Source organism: Phoca vitulina, unplaced genomic scaffold (genome assembly GCF_004348235.1).
Source record: "Phoca vitulina isolate PV1807 unplaced genomic scaffold, GSC_HSeal_1.0 scaffold9, whole genome shotgun sequence".
NCBI lineage: Eukaryota > Metazoa > Chordata > Mammalia > Carnivora > Phocidae > Phoca > Phoca vitulina.
In genome coordinates, this window is record NW_022589712.1 from 3,111,222 (window position 1) to 3,134,886 (window position 23,665).

General features: G+C 45.9%; 1 long non-coding RNA gene across 1 annotated transcript in view; it reads left to right on the forward strand.

The window, feature by feature from the left end:
* Positions 1–23,665, forward strand: part of LOC116634344 — a 34,677-nt gene that overhangs the window by 5,308 nt on the left and 5,704 nt on the right. Inside the window, exon 2 of the long non-coding RNA XR_004299946.1 lies at positions 7,124–7,198. This is a non-coding gene — a long non-coding RNA (uncharacterized LOC116634344). The remainder of the gene's footprint in view (positions 1–7,123; positions 7,199–23,665) is intronic.

The window sequence follows — 23,665 nt, forward strand, 5'->3', positions numbered from 1 at the left end:
CAAACAATGAGATACCACTACACACTGATTAGAGTGGCCAAAATCTGAACGCTGACAGCACTAAATGCTGACAAGGACTTGGAGCAAGAAATCTCATTCACTGCTGGTGGGAAAGCAAAATGGTGCAGCCACTGTGCAAGACAATTTGGCAGTTTCTTACAAAACTACACATGCTCTTGTTGTACAATCCAGCAATCACGCTTCTCATTATTTACCCAAAGGAGTTGAAAACTTATGTCCACAAAAGCCTGCACACAGATGTTTATAGCAGCTTCATTCATAATTGCCTAAACTTGGAAGCAACCAAGATGTCCTTTGGTAGGTGAATGGATAAATAAACTGTGGTCCATTCAGGCAATGGAAATGCTAGAAAGAAATGCGCTATCAAGCCATGAAAGACACACAGGAACCTTAGATGCACATTATTAAGTGAAAGAAGTTAGTCGGTAAAGGCTACATATTGTATGATTCAACTATATGACATTCTGGAAAAGGCAAAACTATAGAGACAGTGAAAAGATCAGTGGTTGATGGGGATGGGGGTACAGGGACAAATAGGCAGAGGACAGAGGAGTTTTAAGGCCGTGAAACTATTCTGTTTGATATTGTTGACTGTATGTTATGACACATTTGTCTAACCCATCGAATGTACACCCTCAAGGGTGCCAAGGCAAGCTGTGGACCTTGTGTCAATGTAGGCTCATCCTCGGTAACAAATGTACCTCTTTGGTGAGCGTTGTTGATTATGAGGGAGGCTCTGGGAAATCTCTGTACCTTCCTCTCAATTTTGTTGTGAACCTAAAACTGCTCTAAAAACAAAGTCTTCATTAAATACAAAACAAGACTGTAAGCCATAGAACACAACATTTATATGTATGCTGAGAATAAAATGACGTCTTTCTAAACTTTCCAATTAAAAAAATGTTATAATATGACTCTGAAGTCTGCAAAGTCCCTTCCTAATCATTGCTTTTTGCTAGATGTAAGTATTTTCACCAGAAACCTTTCTGCAGGAGGACCCTTCAGGTGAATTTGGAACTCGGTGGGTGCAGCTCGCACCTAGCTGTGAGAAAGCCTCTTGGCCTTTTATCTGGCCCTTGGGTCTCTGTTGGCCATGGAGCTCCTGTTTGGTTTGCCTGCATTAGGGCAAACATATCTTTGACTCAACATCGTTACTCAATAGCTGGCCAAGGAGGAATTGTTCACAGAAAGGCGAGAAAAAAATAAAACTGAAATGAGGCAAGACCGTTTTTAACAGGAGAAGGAAAAGTGCCACTTGAAATGACATCCAAAATGAATTTAAGGTGATTGCTCTAACAATTTGTCAACAGAGAAGACAAATAAGTGTAGACAAGCCATGCTTTAGGGGAAAGACGATGGAGAAAATTAAAGTGGGAGAAAAGGGTGGAACATATCTGTGGAATCCAGTGTGTCCAGATTTACAGTTTTTTCCTACCTAGTTTCACGTTTTCTTTCTAAAACCATGTGGCACGGGGTTGTGGTTTTTATCGGCAATGTGATCCAAGAGGGCGTGTGACTGTGGTCGCGGGTGTGGGGGCTGCGTGAAATGTAACCACTCGGCCTTGATTACTTGAACTTCAAAAATCCTGGAAAGAATGTCCTCGAAATACTGAAGCCAGGTCACGTGGTTCGGGGGCAGCTCAGGCTCATGTGGCCATAGGTCCCATCTGAGATGCCACGAGTCACCTCGCAGAAACTCAGTAGCGCTTTCAGCAGAGTAGGCTTGGGATTTGATTGGCCACAAAATATAAATGTCCGGCTGCGGTGGGAGCTGCCCCCTTCAAAGTCAAAGGTTGGGCTGCTGGTTGAACTATGTTGGGAGTTCACTTTCCATTGATCGCCAAATACTATATTTTATTATCACTGCTTGACTTTTCTTTATTACCGAATGGTTATGCGCACAGACCTTGCCTCTCAGAGATGGGGCAGCTTGGCTTTCCGCTGCTTGGGAGCCACTCTGGAGGTCTAGGACAAGCTTGTCCATAGTGTTGCTATAAATCAGCCTCTCTGTCAGCTCCTTGGCCTCTTAACACTGCACCCGGGACCAGAGCGCCACGCTCGCTTGACGAGGGGTTGATATAATGCACGGACGTGGGAGTATTAGCAAATCTGGGCATTCTTAGATGTGTTGGGACAGATTCGCCCCATTATCAGACACCACACACCCAGTCGCTTACAAGACACTGAGTCAGTGAGAGTGGCCCTGACCAGCCCAGCACCCACTGGGAGCTTCTTAGAAATGCAAATTCCCCGTGAAACTCTGGGGTGGGGCCCAGGAGTCTGTTTTTAACAAGCCCCCTGGGATTCTGATGCAGCTGGAGTGTGAGGAAAAGGGCCCTCAGCAGTAGCCCCCGCTTGGGGTTTTGCTGTCCCGATTTAATTGTTCCGCTCTTGGGTCTTGTAAGGAGGGACTGCCTGACCGTAAGTAATGACCCCAGGGCTTGTGTCTGAAGGTGATTCTTCTCTGTTTTGCGCTGGGACCGGAGGGTGGGGTTAGGGATGGGGACCCTGCCTGTGCCTTGCTGCAGCTCACCTGCATCCTAACGAGCTGTCAGGTGGCCTGGGCTCTGAGCCCTTTCTTCCCTGGCGGGCATGGATTTGCCCTGGCTAGGCACCTGGTGACCAGCGGCACATATTTGTGAGAAATTCATTTGCGATTAAGCTGTTTTACTCTGTGCTAAGGCTAACCATGACTTTGTTAGCCCCGACTCTAAGCCCCAGGGCTCCAAAGGTGAACCTGCTAAGGTGCATCTCCTACTGGCCCAGCTCAGGGAAGACAGGGGAGGAGACTTATCTTTGCGGTGTGAACAAGCGTTTGTGTGAATCAGCTGTTTAGCACTTCCTAGAATTCAGGGCCCAGGCCCACAGAACACAGGGCAGGGACCGAAACTGGTTCCCGGAGGAGTTCCAGAGTGCTTCAGCATCGGATGAATGGCACCCAACTTGCATGCTCAGTAGGTCTTCTACTTAGTCTCGATCCCGTGTTAGCAAGAACAGCTGGGATGTGCAGAGCACCTGTGCTACGGAGGAATTCCAGCGAACTTTCAGAGCACGTGGTTGGCTTTGTAGTTGCGCCCAGACGTTTGTTGTGCTGTCCAGGTAACTGCGACCCGTGGATGCATCTCCACACCCTCTGCAGCGTGAGATTTAGAACTGGTGCTCATCAGGCTCCAGACACATGTCACTGGTGCAGGTGAGTGGGGAATTAGGCAGAGAGGAAGCAAGGGGAGGGGAGGAGAGCAAAACACGGGAAATGAGGAGCCTCTGTGTCCTCTTGTTGAGCTGGTTAGAGAGAGATTTCCTAAAACGGAGATCGGGGAGGCCCAGGGCCATCTAAGAGAATTTACAAACTGCTGGTCTTCAAAGGGCCAGATTTGAACCTCTGTTTTCCGACTCTGAATAAAGACCGTCTTCAAAGCAACATGTTCGTGGGCATAGAGTAGGTGCCAGGTAAAAGATTCCCTGACTGAGTGAAGGACTCCTAGGGAAAACCAAAGGAATCATGGACCTAATTCCCCAGTGAGGCAGGCGGAGCACCAGCTGGGTCCCCTGGAAATGAGCACCGTGGTTCTGGGCCCACAGCTGTCGGGAGCCACCAGGAAGGGGTCTGGAGCAGCGGTGATGACCCGCTGGAGGAGCCTGTCCTCTGCCCACCTTTGTAGACATCAGTAACCTGGCTGCCCGAGCGGGCAAAGGCCCTTCTCCCTGGGGGAGTGTCCAGGGAGACGTGAACTGGGGTTGGTGGCTGTTCACGGTTGGAGTCCCTGTGACGCTGCCCTCATAATTCTCCCTGATGGTTGCTCTCCTGTTCACGGTTGGGTCCCCTTTGTGAGCCAATAAATAGAACCTGCTTCTTGGGAATGAGAAGGGCCGGATCTGTTGTTCAGCTCTCCGAAAGAAACCACCATCAGCGCTCACCTCCAAGAACTGCTTGATGACTCTGGAACAGCCTTTGGTACTGAGCTTTCCTTGTGGCTGCCTCATGGTCTCCGCACCTGTATGTGGGGTTGTAAAGAACCTAATTCCCTGTGCGTCCTAAGGGGACAGGTGACTCCTGACAGCTCTGTTCACTCCCAGCACTGGCACACTTCTGAGTGTGGGAACCTCCGTTCAGGCAGTCTCGGGGACACCTGCCTTGTCCGCTCAGATTGTGCGCCTGCTGATGGAGAATTTGGACGATATTTGTGCTGCTTTGGGGAAGAATGAGCTGCTGAGTGTGAAGTCAACTTTGTCCTTGACTTGTCTCTCTTGTCCCAGCTCACACATGATTGTGGGGGCCTTCAGCATATATCCAGAGGAAGCCGCAGGTAAGTTCTGCCTGTACCAGAGCTCTGTGTAAATGGAGTCATAGTCCAGACTCTGAGCACTTCTAACCACATCCACAAGGGTATGACTACCCATGTCCAAGCCGGGCTCACCTCTTGTCAAAATCACTGCCCTTAACTTCCAGCACACACACACGCACACGCGCACACACACACACACACGAAGTCTAGTGTTAACACAGGAGCCAGACTAATCCCGCGCAGGGTTTAGTAATCTGTTGCTGTGTCGCAAGTGCCCCGAAGCTTAGTGCCTCCAAACAACATTTTAGTTGTAAGGATTGACTGGGGCCCGGGGGGAGGATTCTTTTGTTGATCTCCCCAAGGTTCAGTCATGTGGCTGCATTGAGCTGTGAGCTGGGCTGACTCTTGTCCACCCAAGATGGCTGTAGACCTCCTCTCTCTCTCTCTCTCTGTGTCTTTCTGTGTCTTTTTCTCTCTCCCTCTTGCTCTGTCTCTCTTTACCTCCATTTCTGTCTCTATCTCTGTTTCTGTGTCTGTCTCTGTTGCTCCGTCTCTCTCTGCTTTTCTCTCTCTGTTTTCTCTCTCCCTTTCTCTCTTTCTGTATCTCTCTCTTTCTCTCTCCCTCTTGCTCTCTGTCTCTCTTTACCTCCATTTTTGTCTCTGTCTATCTCTGTTTCTGTGTCTCTGTTGCTCTCTCTGTCTCTCTCTCTCTCTCTCTGGCAGGGCCGCTGTGTTTACTGAATGGTGACTGTCTTCTAAGAAAAAGGGAGCAGAAACAGGTCATGCTCTTAAAGTCTGGGTTGGAAGTCCCAGAATTTCACTCTGTCACATTCTGTGAGTCAAAGCAAGTCATAGGGATGCCCAGGTGCAAGGGGAGGGAATAGCCTCCTCCTGGGAATAGCCACATGTCTGAACAAAGATGGAGGACTTGGGCTGCCTTCCGAGACTAGCTCCCAGAGACATAGCCTGCTCCTGCGAGCTCCCTCAAAAGGCTCCATGGGCTGGAAGAGCCTATGAGACCCATTTGTTTGTGTGTTTGTCTGTCTGTCTGCCTCCCTTTGCTTGGCCGAGTTCCTCGTGGGCAGGCATTTCTATATTTTTTTTCCCCCTGCTGTCCTCAATGCCCAGAGCAGTGCCCATGAGGAAGAAGAGCTCAACAAACATTTGTTGAGTGAGTAGAGGAGGAGATATACATGCATATTTAGGTAAAGCCGTACGTATGTTTTCATCTAACTGCCCGATTGTGTTTAGAAGCGTGCAGAAGGGTGGTGCATGAGACAGCGCCACAGGATGGATAAGAGTATGTGAGACCAAAAATACTGCCCTGAATCCGACTTGAGGTTTTGTGTTTGCAGCAAACATGTTGTCTGAAGAAGACATGCTCCCCCCATGTGGCCAGCCACTCCGAACAAGGGACACACTGTGACGGGCCTGTGCTTGCTGAGGGACAGTACTGGGGGAGCCCAGATTGGGCCTGATCAGTCACAGGACTTCCCAGAGAAGTTCCTCTACTCCTAACGAACTAGTCCTCAACCCGTCGTCTTCCCTGGTATCTTGTTAATCTGTGAATTCCTATCAAGTGAGTCTTCTGGTTGGCAAACCAAGACAAGCCAGTTTTAAGATTTAAAATATATTAAAATAATATGGCAATAAAACTTTTTTTAACTTTGAAGGATGTCCAGTGCTGAATTTTTTCCTTTAATTGCTTTTGTTTGTGGGGGGAGTGGTAGATTAGCCCCTGACAACATGAGCTTGTCTATTCACAGAGTATCGTAGACGACAACACCGAGTTCTAATTCTAGAAGCTTAGTTTATGGCACTTTGTTCAACAACAGGGTCCTCAAGTCTGGGAGGGGTTCCTTAATTGTCATACCATCAGAGAGATATCTGCTAATGTTTTCAGTAAGATGGATGAAAAAATATGTCACGATAACATTGCATCTAGGGTCATGGTGAGGAGGAATTCATGTGTCTAAACATCAAGGATACATCAGGAAAGTGGGAATGTTCTTTAGGAAGACCATTACCTGGCCGTTCTTCCCTTGTATTTCTCTCTCCCAGCACTGAAGCCTTCACAGTTTAGCTGCGAACGGTCAGCCCGCCCATGTATCACAGACTCTGTTTTAGTAGATGCTCAATGTTGAAATCTTCACGTTACTTAAACCTAAATGGAAGCAATATTTGTTATTGATTTATGGGGAATAATAAAACTTTTCAAACTTCAAAAATGAAAAGGTAAAATAATTACCATTATATCAACTATAGACTAATTTGACTTTACCCACTTTTATTGAATCTGAAATTGAAAAAATATGAGTTCAAATTTTCTAATTATAAGTTATTTTTCTTGACAACCTGTCTGCCCATTCTTATTTTGAACAGAATGCTGTGCTGAAAGCATATTTAGATATCTTGAGAAGCAATAAATAATACAGCTTTTGGATACTTAGTGCTATGTTTTACAAATCTTGCCAATCACTGATATTGACATAAAAGGACATTTTCAAGAACCAAAAATAATCTTCCTCTAAAAATGATACAAAATCATAGTACATTTTGGGCACCTTATATGCAGGCATTGTTATATGTTGAGAATCTAGACAGATAGAGGGACTGCATTTATTCGAGTGGGGAAAGTTATTTGAATTACCAAATATACATGTAAAAGTATGTCTTTCATTCCAGAAATATTGAAATACATAATAACGTCTCCAAATAAGAGGTGTTTTATTTTTGTGAAATGCTTTTGTACAATGAGGCATCTCTTTACTGGAGCTTACTGTTCACTGGAATTAAACATTTAATGTTCTTTACAGACCAGAGTCTCTTCCCTGGAATCAACTGTTTGTCCACCTCAAACGCAGGAGGGATCTCAGCAGCCCTTTCCCAGGGTAAGTGACTCTTTGGTGTGGCCTTGAAATCTCAAGGTTATTTATCAACTTGATAATTAAACCAGGACTCAGTGTGGTGGGAAATGTTATCCCTTCTGCAGACATCAACTGTAGAATCTGTGTGCACACACGTGTGTCTCTCTGTATGCACGTGTGTGTGCATGTGTGTGCTTGCGTGTGCATGTGCGGGTGCGTGTATCTCTGTGTGTGTGTGCATGCGTGTGCATGCTGAGATTGTGTACGTGAAAGTCTCTTCTCTGTGAAGGTAAAACTGGAAGTGTATTATCACTGTCCTTCCCATGAGCATATTGTCCTACACGTGAGGGTGTGTGTCTCTAAAGATACAGTGCTTACTTCTAAACTTAATCAAATAACATTATCCGTCTGCCCCATCCATATATTGATCTATTGAAACCACTTATTTGAGAATGCACCAAAGTAGATTCTGTGAGAGATGAAGAGATGAACCAACTCCTCAGATGGCTAACATTTTGGTAAATTTTTTAGCATTTATTGTACTGCAACTGGATTTGGGCTTTAGAAGTAGTGGTAGACTGATTTTTCATTGTGATAATGTATGTGCAATTTGATTTTTTTTTCCTTAAAAATAATTCCAGCATCGGGGTTCCTGGGTGGCTCAGTCGGTTAAGCATCAGACTCTTGATTTCGGTTCAGGTCATGATCTCAGGGTCGTGAGATCAAGCCCCACATTAGGCCCCATGCTCAGTGTGGAGCCTGCTTGGGATTCTCTCTCTCCCTCCCCCTCTATCCCTCTCCAACCCCCACCACCCCCTGCTCATGCGCACTCTCTTTCTCAAGAAAAAAAAAAAGATTCCAGTATAAGAAAGTATCTAAAGGGATGAGAAATAATATCTAATAAGAAAATTTCAATGAAAATACATGTTGTCCCCTTATTTTCTCTCTGATCGACTTTGAGCAATTCAGTGTTTCCATGTCCCTTCCCTCTACTAGGGGCACACTCCCACCTGTGCTCACACTCACCCCACACAATCTGCATGGGACGGGGAGGGAGGGGTTAAAGTTATGTTTGCAAAGATGATCCTAAAAGGTAAAAAATACAGTACTCTTTCTGGATCTCCTATAATGGGACCTTTAAAGACATGTTTGTATGTCCGCAATCCCTAAGGGTTTGGATAATCCCTGGAAGCAAACAGTGTGACAGGGGTGGCCCTTTTTTTCTACTTTTTTTTTTTTTTAAGATTTTTATTTATTTAACAGAGATAGAGAGCACGAGTAGGTAGAGCGGCAGACAGAGGGAGAGGGAGAAGCAGGCTCTCCACCGAGCAGGGAGCCTGATGCAGGGCTCGATCCCAGGACCCTGGGATCATGACCTGAGCCGAAGGCAGCCGCTTAACCGACTGAGCCACCCAGGCGCCCCTTTTTCCACTTTTCCTGATGCTGAGCATCAGCTGCAAACAGTTCCCTCCACTTTCATGTTGTAAAACAAAGCAGAAAGAATCTAACTGGCATTTATAAGATAGAGGTGATGTTTCATGAAAAAGGAAATCTCCTGAGGAGGGGTGTGCATATGGTCCTGTCCGGGACGCAGTGTGGACGCCCAAAGACAGCTTACCAGAGCCCGGAGCCGAGGGGCTGATTCCTGGGTGCTCAGACCATAAACAGCCTTCAAGGCACTTAAAAAATCTGCATTTTGTGGGTGTTGGCAAAGCCACTCTCCCCCCCCCCCCCCCCATCTGTTCTTTGTGTTTGAGCCCTCCCTTTGAACATTTGCCTTGGCTTGTAAATACTGCAATTTACTTCACTTCAGGCTTCAAGTTGATGCCATTTTGCCAAATGCACTTGTGGTGGGTCCGTTCTCTAAGAAACCTTCATGTTTGTTAACCAGACTCAGCTTTTCTTGGTGAAAGCTGTGGTGCGGGTTTTAGGGAGTGTAAGGGCACCCCTGGGACCTGGCCGTCTGTCCTGTTGATGGTGATGGTGAGGACAGAGGCCGCCTTTCCCAGCCCTTTTTATGACCCACGCCAGACCGTGGCACTTTAGAGCACACGTGCAAATCCCTGGCAGGCCCACGTATGAGACACGTCCTCACATCCAGTGTGCCCCTCGTCATCTCGGGGCTGTCCGGGCACAGGACCCAGACGGGGGTGTCCGGCCCCCGCTGTCATTTACAGGCACACGACATCTGAGGAAACGCTTTGTCTCAGGGACTGTTCTTAAGAGAAACCACCTCCCTAAGGCGGGCTCGAGTGCGCCCAGCGGACAGGGCTGCTCCCTGGGACCCTGGGGTCTCACCGTCAGCACGATGGACGGGCTCCCTGTTTCACCGATTTTCTAAAGGAGGCTTCCTCAGGCCTCAGGAGGACCGAAGAGGACTTTGTTACATTTGGGACATGCTAAATCCCTTCATGATGTGTGGAAGGAACCAGGATTTGTGAATGGACTTCTTGGTTGTGAGATCAATCTAATGATGATGCCATGGATGTCATGGATAGCCAGGTTCTCTCCCTGTGGGTTTGATGACATTCTGGTGACTCTGTCTGGGGTCTCAGCTGCCTGTTTCCAGGCCTCCAACTTTCTCCCCATTAGCTGTCTGCCCCTTGCTCTTTCTGTCCCAGCCACCCTGCCTCCTGGTGCCCCGAAGCCACTGGGCGTCCGTCCTCCCACCCCAGGGCCTTTGTACGTGTAGTTCCCTTTTCCAGGAATGCCCTTCCTACAGGGATCCCCACCACTAAGCCCCCTCACTTCCTTATTCAAAAGGCTTACCCTGAGGAACCCCTGGTTTTCTCTCTTAGCATGAGTCACCATCTAACATAATACATACTTTATTCTCTTCGTTAGTGTTTCTCTCTCCCTTCTACTCCAGAGCACTTTTCTCACTCTGTATTGTGTTTTCTGTACGTCCCCAGTGTCTAAAAAAAGTGCCTGGCATTCAATTAATACTTGATCAATTAATGAAAAGAGTAGGAGATTTTCTACGAAGTGTTATTTTCCTTGGCAATACTTTTCATTTGATTTCGTTACGTACAGTTTCTGAGCCAGGAGCACAAGGGAGAGGCAGGCTGTGTAACCTGCAGATATGGTCAGCCTGGTGTTCGCAGCCTTCTGTAATCTGGGTGTCAGCTCCCGGGGACCCGTGGGTCCTCTGATCACCCCCCAGGCTCCCGCACATTAGCTCACCCCTCTGGCCTCTGCCGCCCACCACCCCCTTCTCCACCTGTTCAGCCCTTGGCTGGGCTTGTGCTTTCTGTCCTCTGCACACCTTCCCTGGTGGATGCACTGGGGATGCTCCTTCTTCTCTGGGGATTGCGTCAACGCCATACTGTCCTTGAGGAGGCTGTGGGTTCCTAGTGGCATGGGCCGCTCCTTCTAATTCAACATCCGCGTGGGGCTGGTCCACAAGCAGTGCTGGTGCATCCTGGTGGGCTCAGCCTGACCCCTAGAACTCCTCTGCCAGGGAGCCCAGTGTTCTTTATGCCTGGCTCCGTTAATGCTCATCTCATCTGGTTAGTTGGCCTCATTTCATACTCTGCTTTCCCTAAGCAGTGTTCTGCCTCAGTCTCTCTCATGTGCACCTTCCATTGGCAGCCCTATCATCCGCCTCTGGGTTCACAACTCCGTAGGGACAGAGGAGCCTTCAGACGGGCCCCATTCCTGCCAGCGTCACATTGATCATTTGGTTAGAAGTGGGGTTCCTGAGGCCATCGCCACTGGTTCCCTCCGGGGGAAGGATCCACTCCAAGAACTAGAAGACTTCCTTCCATGGCGTCAGCTGCTCCTTTCAGTCACACACACGTGCTTACTGAGCTGGGAACAGTGTGCCCATACTCTGTGCTGGAAAGAGCCCATGTGTTCTTGAGTTTTGCACCATCAAGATGAGACTCAGCATGGTACCAGTCTGTTTGTGATAATGCTTAATGCTCAAAGACAATTGCTGAGTTCTCTTCCTTTTGTAAAAAAAAATTTTTTTGGTCAAAAGTTCCATTTCAGGAAATCTCTTCTTCCTTTGCCATGAAAAACATGCTCATGACCTGAGAGAGATGATTAAACTCTATCAACTATACTTTTTTCATGAGACCCTGTATTAGACTAATTAATTATAGGATTTTAAAATGGAAGGAATAAAGGGTATGTCCAAGGAAGAAAAAATAAGTGGTTATGACCATGTCTCACAGCTGGTGACCTCTGCCTTTAAAATATTTTATTTCCCTATGAGAACACTAATTCTGATTGGGTTATGTACACTCAATTTGGAGAGTGTTTGCACTCATCTTGTTTTCTCATTCACTCTGTGTATAAAACTGAGTGTCTTCAGGCCAGAACGAGAGCTTTGTATGTGTCAAGGGGGTAGCACATAATTAGTAGGAACACAATTAACATGTAAGGTACAAGGAATGAATGAATGAATGAATGGATGGATGAATGAAGTCCTCACCCACCATACTGGGTTATGAGAATGACCCGTGATAACATGTGTGGGGCTGTCTCAGAGGTGGTGAAGTTGTTACGAGGACTGATGACCTTGTGTAGACCTTCCGTGGAAACTGCAGTTCACGCCACAGAGAGACGATCAGCTCACCAGGTGGCCTCCCCCATTGGGAATGGTCAAAATACAGATCCTACCCAATCAGATGCACATAGAGAAGTAGGAAAAGTGTACTTTTAAAGCTTATTTACTACCCACATATAGGATATTCTCAATTTTGCCTCAAAGCACTTTACTTTTTTATCTTTATTGGAAAATGTTTTAAACTGTGACAGGCAATGTTGTTGAGTTATTCTGAGTGACCCAGACCTGGGCTTTGATCCTGGTTTTTCCAGTTGTCTGTTGGTGACCTTGCTTAAGTCCCTTATGTTTACCACATGTCAGCTTCCATTTTTCTTTAGCTTTTATTTTAATTCCAGGTAACATACAGTGTTATGTTAGTGTCATGTGTACAGTGTAGTGATTCAACCCTTCCATACAGCACCCAGGGCTCATCACAACAAGTGCTCTCCTTAATCCCCATCCCTCAGTTCCGCCATCCCCCCACAACCCCCCTCTGTAACCATCAGTATGTTCTCTCTAGTTAAGAGTCTGTTTCTTGGTTTGTTTCTCTCTCTTTTTGTTTCTTAAATTACACATATGAGTGAAATTATATGGTATTTGTCTTTCTCTGACTTATTTTGCTTAGCATAATACTCTCTAAGTCCATCCATGTTGTTGTAATGGCAAGCTTTCATTCTTTTTTATGGCTGAGTAATATTCCAGTATATAGAAATAGATAGATATTATATATATGTAACACACACACACACACAAACCACATCTTTCTATCCATTCATCAGTTGATGGACACTTGGACTATTTCCATAATTTGGCTCTTGTAGATAATGCTGCTGTAAACATCGGGGTGCATGTATTCCTTTGAATCAAGAGTGTAACTGCTGGGTTGTAGGGTGGTTCTATTTTTAACTTTTTGAGGAACCTCCATACTGTCTTCTTCTTTTTTTTTTTTTTTAAGATTTTACCCATTTATTTGACGGAGGGAGAGAGAGCACAAGCAGGGAGAGTGGCAGGCAGAGGGAGAAGGAGAGGCTGATGCGGGGCTCGATCCTAGGATCCCGGGATCACGACCTGAGCCAAAGGCAGACGCCCAAAGACTGAGTCACCCAGGCACCCCCTCCATACTGTTTTCCAGAGCGGCTGCCCCAGTTTGCATTCCCACCAACAGTGTAAGAGGGTTCCCCTTTCTCCGCATCCTCACCAACACCTGTTGTTTCTTGTGTTGTTGATTTTAGTCATTCTGACAGGTGTGAGGTGCATGTGTCAGTCTTCTTATCTCTAAAATGGGAGCAGTAATTCTAACCTGATAGGGTTACTGAAGAATTTAATGAAACAGGTTATACAAAGTTCTTCCCACAAATTTACCACTCATTAAATGTGCTTTCTTCTTTCTTTTATTTTTCCAGATGAGTTCAATTTAAAAAATAATAGCCATGTAAATTAAAATTTTTGATAGAAATGTGAAGTAAAGAATTGAAAATAATGGAAAAATAACTTATACTGTACTGTATCTCTGCTTATAATTTTGTCCTTATTTAGAATAAGTTCAATAATGCAGGCAATGCGAAGCTAGTCTCTCTAATTGTTTTATAAATTTAGGGGGCGCCTCTGTGGCTCAGTGGGTTGAGCATTGAACTCTGGGTTTCCACTGAGGTCGTGATCTCATGGGTGGTGGGATCCAGCCCCGCCTCAGCCTCGGTGCTCAGCAGGGAGTCTGCTTGAAGATTCTCTCCCTCTGCCCCTCCCTCCACGGGTGCTCTCAGGCTCGCTCTCTAAAATAAATAAATAAATAATTTAAAAAATAAATTTAAGAAGTAGTTTCATATCAGATCAATCCAATGTGCAGTTTTATTCTTTTATATGAGTAGGGGGGCGGGAAGGTTTGGTTGCTGGCCAGTAGACCGAGGCTGTCAAGACATGTTTGAAACAGGATTGCGCATTTCCATGATTTTCTGTGCCAGGCTCTCCTCCCCATGTGCGCTGTGTGGCCCCCGTTGCACTGGTGGGGTGCTGCTCCCCAGGAGGGTTGTGTGGTCAGGACTGCACCGGCTGGGCGCTCCGCTGGAGATGAGTTGGCTGCTTGGCAGTCAGATGCAGACCGCATCATTCTCAGGAAAGTGGCTTTGTTTAAAAAGCAAGTTACGTTCATGCTCATCATCAATATGTCTTTTCTCCAAAGTTCTTGGAACTTTGTAGTCTGCCTCTTTTGTCCTCAAATGTACTCTGATAATCTTTCCTAAATAATTGTGTCTATTTTGTAACATATCTCCCCAAAACCTTGCAGCTTGACAGAATCCACTGGACCACAAAGAGGTGTCTTACTTATTATGTTCTATGTGAAGTGTTTGAAAACCAGACTTTGGGACAATATTCAGCTGCAGCTGACAGAAGTGCTTGCCATTATGCAGATTTAGAAACAACTTCTTGTTGTCCTTAGTGCAGAGCGTGGTTTGGGCATTGTACACGCAGTGCCATAATTGTGGCCGGCAGCGTGCACGCGGTCAGACCCCGCCCGTCCTGCAGGGGGTCGTGGTATGTCCAGTGCCTGGCCCCGTTGGGTCCCGCTGGCCGTGAAGTGTGACTACAGCTCTGGCTAGTATGAAGGGCTTTAGTTACCTCAAATGGGCACACACCAAATGGAGTCATTGGTTTTAGGAACTAACCATATCCTCCACTTGGATCAAGGATCAAACTTTATTTTGCCTGGTTCCAGAAAAACATGTTTTGTCACGTCTCTATTAAGCAACCATATAATCAATAAAACGAAGACAGGCCAAAATACATTTTCTTCTTACCTGATTGGCTTTCTTTTTAGATACTCTCCATATGAATAGATAAATCCAGGCTGATCTGTTTTGCCTTAATTGTTCAAAATGTATAAATTTCCTTTCACTACCAAATACGCTTAAAATGAATATAAAATACATAATGTAAAAATTCCAACTTCAGCATATGAGTGGCTGGCCATGCCCACATGAGAAGGGGGAGCATGTAGATTTATCAGCAGAAGTGGGTATGGCTTCCTTGTTCTTAAACCATGTAGTTGGTAGCACAGGAGTAACTGAGTGATTAAATAGTCTGGTCTTCAGTTACACCTGAAAAGTAGTTTTGTCCCCAGGTGAAACAATCTTTGTGCTTTAACTGCAAATAGAAACCATGGTTCTTAAACATGCAGATTATTATACACACACATACATGCACATATTTTAACCACATAAAATGTCTGAGTTAGAAGAGGTAGCAGGATGGAGTGGCCCAAAAGACTTTTCAGAAATCAACAACGTTAAAATATTATTAAAATGTTCAATGTACTGATTTCTTCATTAAGAAAAATGTTGCACAATCAATGTGAAAGCAGGAATTCAGAAAACTTTAAAATTAATTTAATTTATATGTAGAGCCCTCGAACATCTAAAACCCTGAAAACTCTAAGAACAGGAAGGGAATGATGTGTTATAAGTATGGCTTTTTTCTAGCTCTTCTTAGATGTAGGCAAACATTTTCTGGAAAGGACTAGATGCCAGTCATTTTGCAGGTCACATTTGATTTGGTCGCTGTGACAGACCCCTTTCTTTCCTCCCTCCCTCCCTCCCTCCCTCCCTCCCTCCCTCCCTCCCTTCCTTCCTTCCTTCCTTCCTTCCTTCCTTCCTTCCTTCCTTCCTTCCTTCCTTCTTTGTTAATAACCATTTAAAAATGTAAAAACCACATACTGGGCCCACAAGCTAGAGTTTGCAGACCTCTGATCTAAGATGTTAACTTGGTCATTCTCCTTTCTGGACTTCGATGGTCTTTATGATCCTGTATGCTTCTGTTTACACCATATGCCTTATTGTGTTTAATCCTTATGCGCCAAGACCCTAGTCCAATGCCTGACATACGATAGGTTCTCAGAAAATGTTTGCCACATAATACCATTCCTCATTTCCTCTAATTCTACAGGATTGAAAGGGCGGCTTCATTTCCAAGCGATGGTTATTTTACCATCAGCCTTAATAAGTGATGTTCCCAGGGCCACCCCTCCCCCACCCTTCTCTCTAGAAGTTAGTGTGGAACCCAACAGACGCAATTTATCAAAACTTCTACCTCGATGAGCAGCATGATGTACTGCAAACACAATATTAAAGAGTAAAAGTAATTTAAGGGTGTAAGATATATTCCAGGCTGCCGATTTTTAAAATGTGTTTAAGTCCAGTTTGTGTTTATTTGTCGGGTATCCTCAAGTATAATGTCTTATAACATTGTATGTCAACTATATTTCAATTAAAAAAAATAAAATGTCCTTGAGGGCAAAACCAAAACTTTTAATTTTTCTTTCATGCTTCTATTCCCTTCATTCTTACCTACCCCTGCCCCCACCCTAGTGGTGAAGTGGTCACTACTGAACACACGGGTAGGGCTTAATAAATACCTCAGGCACTGCATTTGCTTTGCAAACCATCTCTAAGATGGATCTTCCCCCTTCCGTTTTCTTTTCTTTTGCAAAATGCCACATCCATTTTTTCCATTTCTTCAAAGAAATGTGTGCATTTTTCAGTGTGCCAAACAAAAACAGTATAAGCAATTTAAGATTTCTTTAAATAAGTTTTCTGGCTTTTTACCCCCTTCTGTTTCAAAATATGGGGTCAAGGAGTACCCGGCTGGCTCAGCTGGGAGAACATGCGTCTCTTGATCTCGGGGTTGTGCATTCAAGCCCCACGTTGGGTACGGAGATTACTGAAAAATAAAACCTTAAAAAACAAACAAACCAAAAAACCCACAAAAATGTGGGATCAAAACCATAAGGCATAATGAGCTAGTGGTTTGCAAAATTTCATTACAATTGACTAACAGATAGTCTATAATTATTAATTTCTTCTATCACTGAAAGAAAAAAAGTGCAAAATGTATTCAATTCTTCCTATTAAGTACCAACAGAAATCTGACATCTTTGAAAACGTGTGTGGTGTTTATTTATCTCTCCCAGTTTGAGGAGGAAACAGAACCTGGTCTTGCAGATTTTACAGCAATTTGCTATAGTACTTGATGTGGTTTGATGTCTTTCTAACTTGGGTTATCAAATGTTGGAGTTGATTTGGCTTCTCTCTGCTTCCCTCCTTCAGTGGTCTGAGTTTCGGTGGATTTGTGCAGGGGACACAAGTCTCTGTGGGGCTTCACCCAAGCCCCAGCACATGTAGCAACAGTAATTTCAGGAACAGTTTTCGGGGCTGAAAGCCACCGCCTGGCCCTGGAAGGGAGAGCCAACCTGACACAGACTCCCAAACAGCGAGAGCGCACATCGCACATGTCGTTCAGCCCCTCTCCCTCCAGCAGCTCAGCATGGGGTGTCAGAGAAATCATTAAGGGGGCATCCTGGCCTCTCCCTCCCACACCTGCGGGTCCTGGTTCCCTGCTGTAGTTTTATGGGCCGTGAGGAGGCAGGTTTGACGCCGTGGAGCACCGTCTCTGCCAACAGCTGCAGACAAGTCAGCTCCCCAGACAGTAAAATGGAAAGCGGGGGGAGGGAGAGATAACCTTTGAAGTTTACAAAAAAGCATGACTTTGACCACTTCCTTTTTCCTTCTTAAATTGGTGTCCCAGGTATGTTGAGAGGAACCATCAGCTAACTTTACAAGGAAAGACCCACTTCCTCCCAACACTTAAGGGCTGCATGATTCCCAGCATTTGAATACCGGTGGTGATCGGTGGCCTCCTTCATTCAGGGGAGGCATCTGCGCCCAGCAGTTGAGAAGCAGTATTTTAGCCAAAGGAGTGAATGCATATAAAGTACAAAGATGGCATGATGTGTATCTGGAAATACACACTCACATATATACAGAGAGCTGCTGGATTCAAGTTTAAGGTTAAAGGTGTAAGGACCCCCCACCCCCCCAGTCACCTTTCCCATGTGTTTACTCCGCTTTGGACCTTCTTGCTTTTGTCCTGAGAGGAAGTGACGTGAAGCTGAGCCCTTATGTTTTCCCCTGATTTTCATCTCAATTTTAATCTCCAATTAATGCTTTTCCTTTCCACTTTGTTTTCAGGATTTTTCTTTTTGTTTAAAAAAATAACTCCAGGATTTTAGTTGTTCTGTCAGTTTTATACAGCTTAGCATGAAATGTCCTGGAGGGGTGTGCACACGTGTGCATGCCTATGTGCGTGTGTGCATGTGTGTGCTCTTGTGCATACGTGTGTGCACGCGTGTGCTTGTGTGCATGTGTGTGTGTGCATGTGGTCCTGTGCATGCGTGTGCTCATGTGCGAGGGAACATGCATGCACACATATGGATTCAATAGTATCGCTCTTCTGGAGACCTGCAGGTTGTAGGGTTTGAGTCTCCAGTTTGAAAGTGTTTGTGAAAGAAGCATGAAAGTCTTTTTTTTTTTTTAAAGATTTTATTTATTTATTTGAGAGAGAGAGAGGAGAGGGGCGGCGGGGGGGGGGGGGGAGAGAATCTGAAGCAGACTCCGCCCTGAGTGCGCAGCCTGGTGCGGGGCTCGATGTTGTGACCGCAAGATCATGACCTGAGCTGAAACCAAGAGCTGGACTCTTCACCGACTGCGACACCCAGGCGCCCCAGAAGTCTTTTCAAATTACACAACACACTTCATATCGACAGCTTTGTGATTTCCGGATGGGACTTCCTTCATTTTAACTCTAGTCTTTATTAAATGAAACATGGACAAAATGGATCAGATTTAGACTCTTTGATGTTACATTCTAAAATAAGAATTAAGATCATCACAAAAAGCTGTTTGAGACCAGGAGAGAATTTAGAGAGAACAAAGAATCTCGTAATTCTCTCACTTTTTCTTCAAAAGTATTCAAAGGAATATGAATCCTTGCACCCTTTCGTGTAGGGTAGAATTAACCTGGAAATGAGTCCATAGGTCTGTATGATACCATTGTTGATTTGCGTGGTCTCTCCCTACTTAGTTGTAAGACTTCAAACCAGTCATTCACTTCCTGGGATTCAGGTTCCCTATTTGGAAAAACAAGGCAGTCTAGATCTCTTCTGTCCAGTACGATAGCCACTAGTCATGTCTGACTGTTTAAACTTAATACAGTTAAGTCACATTAAATTCAGTCCCCTGGTTGCACCAGCCACATTTCAAGTGCTCAGTTTCTTTCTTTCTTTCTTTCTTTTTTTTTAAATTTTATTTATTTATTTGACACAGAGAGAGAGAGCACAAGCAAGGGGAGTGTCAGGTAGAGTGAGAAGGAGAAGCAGCTCCCCACTGAGCAGGGAGCCCGATGTGGGGTTCAGTCCCAGGACCCTGGGATCATGACCTGAGCCGAAGGCAGATGCTCAACCGACTGAGCCACCCAGGCGCCCCATCAAGTGCTCAGTTTGTGTGCGTGGCTACTGGCAAGTGCACTGGACAGAGAGACGAGGACAGATCCCCAGCACAGCACGGCAGAAAGTTCTGTAACACAACTGAAATGTTATACTTTGCAGCCAGAGAAGCAGAACACGGGGATCTCCAGGCATGTGTGCTCCAACCGCAGCTTACTTACTGTTGAAAGTTTATTGAGTCATTGTTACGGTTTTTTGTTGTTGTTCTTTTTTTTTTTTTTTTTAAGAGAAAGAGAGAGGAGTGGGAGTGGGAGAGGGAGAGAGAGAATCTTCAGCAGACTCCACACCCAGCACGGAGCCTGACGTGGGCTCGATCTCACCACCCTGAGATCATGACCTGAGCCGAAATCATTTTCTACCAATATTATAAATAAAAGTGGTTAGTTTTGCATCTTTTATTCCTAGTGAGCTCGAACATAGCTTCACTATTTCATTGCTGTGTATCTCACACATCAATTTCGTGAGCAGCTGTGTGTGTGTGCGTGAGTGTGTGCATTCTGATGGTCCAATTCCTTTTTGATTTGTACGATCTCATCATTGGAATATTAACTTTGTGCCTGTCATAGAGTTGCAAAAAGTTACAAGTTTGTTATTTACCTTTTAATGCCTTATTTTTTAATTTATGGACTCAACCGATAGTTTTAATTCTGAGGTCACTGAAATGCTTCAATCTTTTCCTTTATGCTGTTTATCTTCCCAAAGCAAATATTATATAAATATTGATCTGTATTGTGGATCTTTACTTTGGTTGCACACTGGAGCCCTCTGAGGAACTGGAAAACATAAGGATGCCTAGGACCTACCCCTCAGCCGAGCTTGGAAACCTCCCATTTATCCTGCGCGCTACTCTCATAATTTCATTTTCGACATCTATTTGATGATGAGGTTGGGATCTGACATTATCTTTCCAAAACATTCAGCCATTTGTCTTAAAGCCATTTGTTAGAGAATTCATTCTCCATCACATGCTACCTTTTCAAAGATAGTTGGGTCTTTTTCTGTATTTCGATTCTGTCCAACTGATTTCTGTGACAGTACTTTACAGTATCACACAGGATGAATCCCCCCTTGTTACTTTTCTACATGTGGGACTCACATTTTAGATAGCACTCCTAAGGTGTAGTTGATTAAGTAGAGGGAACCTAGAGATTCGTGGCCCAGATAATAATAATAATTTATAGAGCCATCTGGATCGGTTGGCAGTCAGTTAATATTAAAAGTTGGTTTGTTCTTGAATCACTTAATGTAAATATGTTTAAAGGAAATACACAATCATATATTCATGCCATGATTTTTGGGTGGGGGGCAAGGTTTGTCCTTGGAGGCTGGTTCTGCTGATTGGTTTGGTGCGGTTTTGCTTGCGTCCTCCACAACTAGATGCATTGTTTGCATCCTAGACTTCCCGGTGCGTGATGATTTCAGTGCCCGGGCAGCCAACCCAAGTGCAGAAGCCATTCAAACTCTCCGCTTCTCTGACCTGCACCAGTTGGCTGGCAGTTTCTTCAGTGACATACCTTTATCATGTTTTCCCCAAAGTGGTCAGCATGGTGGTTTTGGTTTTCAGCAATCACTCCCTCTAATAGTCATATCTTATGAGATATTGTGAAAGGTTCACTAATTTATAAAAGTCGGATTGTGACTGCACTTGGCTTCAGTGGGGAGCAAGCACAGAGGGCTGATGGTGGATTGAGCCACACGGCTGCCCACCAAGGGGCCTGCCACTAGCTCAGCCTGACCTGGGACCTGTTGGTGTATTTAGAGAGGATCCTGGGCTCACCAGTGGGGTTCCAGGGAGATTCTGGGGTGCCCATGCTGGGGAGGCAGCATGGTGGTAGAAGCAGCGGGCCTCGTGGGAACCAACCCCCCCCCTTATTCCAACATCTGATGTACCCCCAAACTTGTTCTCATACCCCAAACTCCCAACACCTCTCAGGTCCTCACGCTGGGCCACGCCCCTGTGACCTGCCGCCTGGACCAGTGGCCTCCCTGTGTCCACTCTCGCGCTCCTTACGTCAATTCTCAATTGGATAGTGATTTTAAAACATCTAGGAATGTCAGCCTCCTCTTCAAAACATCTCAGTGTCTCCCCGTGCTCTTAAGATAAAGATGGAAACTCTGATGTGATCCACAGGGCTCTGTCCCCATCTCCCGCCTCCCTAGCCTTTGGGTCCCTGCAGTGCTCAGAGCCCCTCTTCTCGGGGACTACACGTGCTTCTCCTCCTGCCCCCCTCCTCCTTCCCGTGCTGGCCTGGCCTCACTCTGGGGGGCATGTCCTCTTCTTACACTAGGTTCTCGGGGCTGGGGTCCCCGTCCTTGGGGGCACTCACTCACTCAGAGCTGCGGGCATGGTTCTGTCTCCCCTGGTGAACCATGGGCTCCCTGGAGACAGGAATCCTGCCATTGTAGCTCCCATCGGGCCCACTATGGTGGCCCCAGGGTCCGACCAACTCAATAAATCATTTATGGAGTGAATAAGTGAGTGAAAGAATAAATGTAATAAAGCCATCCAATAGCGTCTGACGCGTAAAATGCACTCTTACATATTTATTTCTTTTTTCCTGTTATTTTAGTCAATGGGATCATGTTTAATAAAATGAAAATACTTCTGTTCTGGGCCGACTGCATGTGTTGTAGGAGGAAAATGCAGTGGCGTCCACCTTGGAAATGGTTTCTATACATGGAATGAGGGGATCTGGGAAAATGTCTTAGCAGACACAAAGAGAGTGAATTCTCTACAGAAAAGGTTCACGTTTCAGGAGAATTCTAAATTGGTCCTCAGTCAGCTGCTCTCCATAAATCTTAATCCTTGGTAACAAACTGTCAGTTTCAGATCATACCAAATTGCAGCTTATTTTTAATTATATTAGACTTTTTTCTCCCCTGTTGAGAGCACGCAGGGAAGGCGAGGCTCTCTTTGATCCGGGGAGCAGGTATGTTAATGCTGGAACAACAGGAAGCCCCGGGCCCGGATTGCCGCCTGCCCCGCCCGCCCGGGCCCTCCACACCATTTATCTGCCTGATTAAGGAAACCAACTTGAAAGGCCCAGGCACTTGGTCGTATTTACATCAGCTGTACCCATTAGAAGGAAAAAAAATACTTGACGGGAAAAAAAAAGTTTAAGGGATTCACAGGTTAGTTAGAACCAGTGGTTAGTAGAAGGTTTGGGGCTTATTATTTATAATTTCAGGGGGGTCTGCTTGCTTTCTCTGTAAAGGGCCCAGGATGGGGGTGGGGGCGGGGCTGGAGTTCACTGTTCTTTATGGGAGCAGCTCAGCCTGACTCGGCCCCCATTGTAGGATCTGCTAGAACCACCCCCCTCGTCCCCTTTCCTCCCACACCCCTCCCACATCAGGGCAGATGAGTCTTCCTAATATGATTACGTGATGGTCTACCGTCCCAAAGCCCCCTCTCCCTACGCTGCTCCCCCCCTTCCCTGAACGCCTACAGCCCCAGCTGCCTGCTGACACTCAGCTCGCCGTTGCTCGGAGTCACCTTGCTCTTCTCTCCCCAGCTGCTCACAAACCCTACGGGGCAGGACACTTGTATTCCTTTCGTATCTCCTCAAAACGTGGCAGGTTCGTGGAAACACTTACTGAGCCGAATACATCACTGCTCGATGGCACTTGACTTGCGGACCGGCTCCGCGTGCGGTGGCGCCCAGGGTGCGGGCCGCCCTGCCCGAGTGCTCGCGGCTTCGGCGAGAACTCCCTCCCCTCCAAAGGAGACAGAATCCTGCAATTCAAGCATGTGAGTCCGTGTGCTCCAAAGTAGGGCGCTCACCATTGCCCATGTAGGGGAGGAAGAGAACTGCCATGCACACTGTTCTAAAAACACAAAAGTGTTAAGTGTCACTAATATTTAGTACACGGGCGGACTCTGGCGGCCTCTCAGCCTGGTGTGTCTTCAGTCACTGGGTGCCCACGATTTGTGGGGTCTGGAGCTTATACACTTTCCAGAACAAAACTGGTATTTGGGGGATTCTTTAACAAAATATCTCCTACTGTAAGTGCACGATCCTGAGGCCACCCGGTGGGACAGACAGTGCCCCCGTCCTGGGGACGCACCACTGTTTCCGTGTTTGGTTAAGTGGGCTTACAGATTATGCTTCTCCACACATTGCTGGTGGTCCCAATGCAGCAAGAAGCCACAGAAAATGGCAAAAAGGACAGCCTTTGGGGCCTAGGATGAGCTCCTGGGGTCAGCTTTATAAAGAAGGCGGTGGGGGGGGGGGGCAACATGACAATGTAATCAGAGGCTAAGTCAGGAAAACAATGACTGAAACCCTGCTGAAAACGTACATTCATATCCCCCTCTCCCACGCAGGTAAACCTCCCCTCAGTGCACGCTGCGCTTCTGGGGAGACTGGCTAATGACCCCGTGAGGCCTTCGAGACTTAGCAAGATATTTAAAAGGAAGCATTGGGGACTTTCTACTTAACTGCTCTAGTTCCCCGGGACTTTGGAAATCATGCGCTCTTGTGAATGATACTTCACAGAGTTTTACTGAAACTTGGTGAGGATCATTGAGAAGCCTCTTCCTGAGGCTTCTTCCTTAGAGAAGGATGAAAAAGTCTTGTATCATTCGTGAAAACTTTGTCCTTCGACTGAG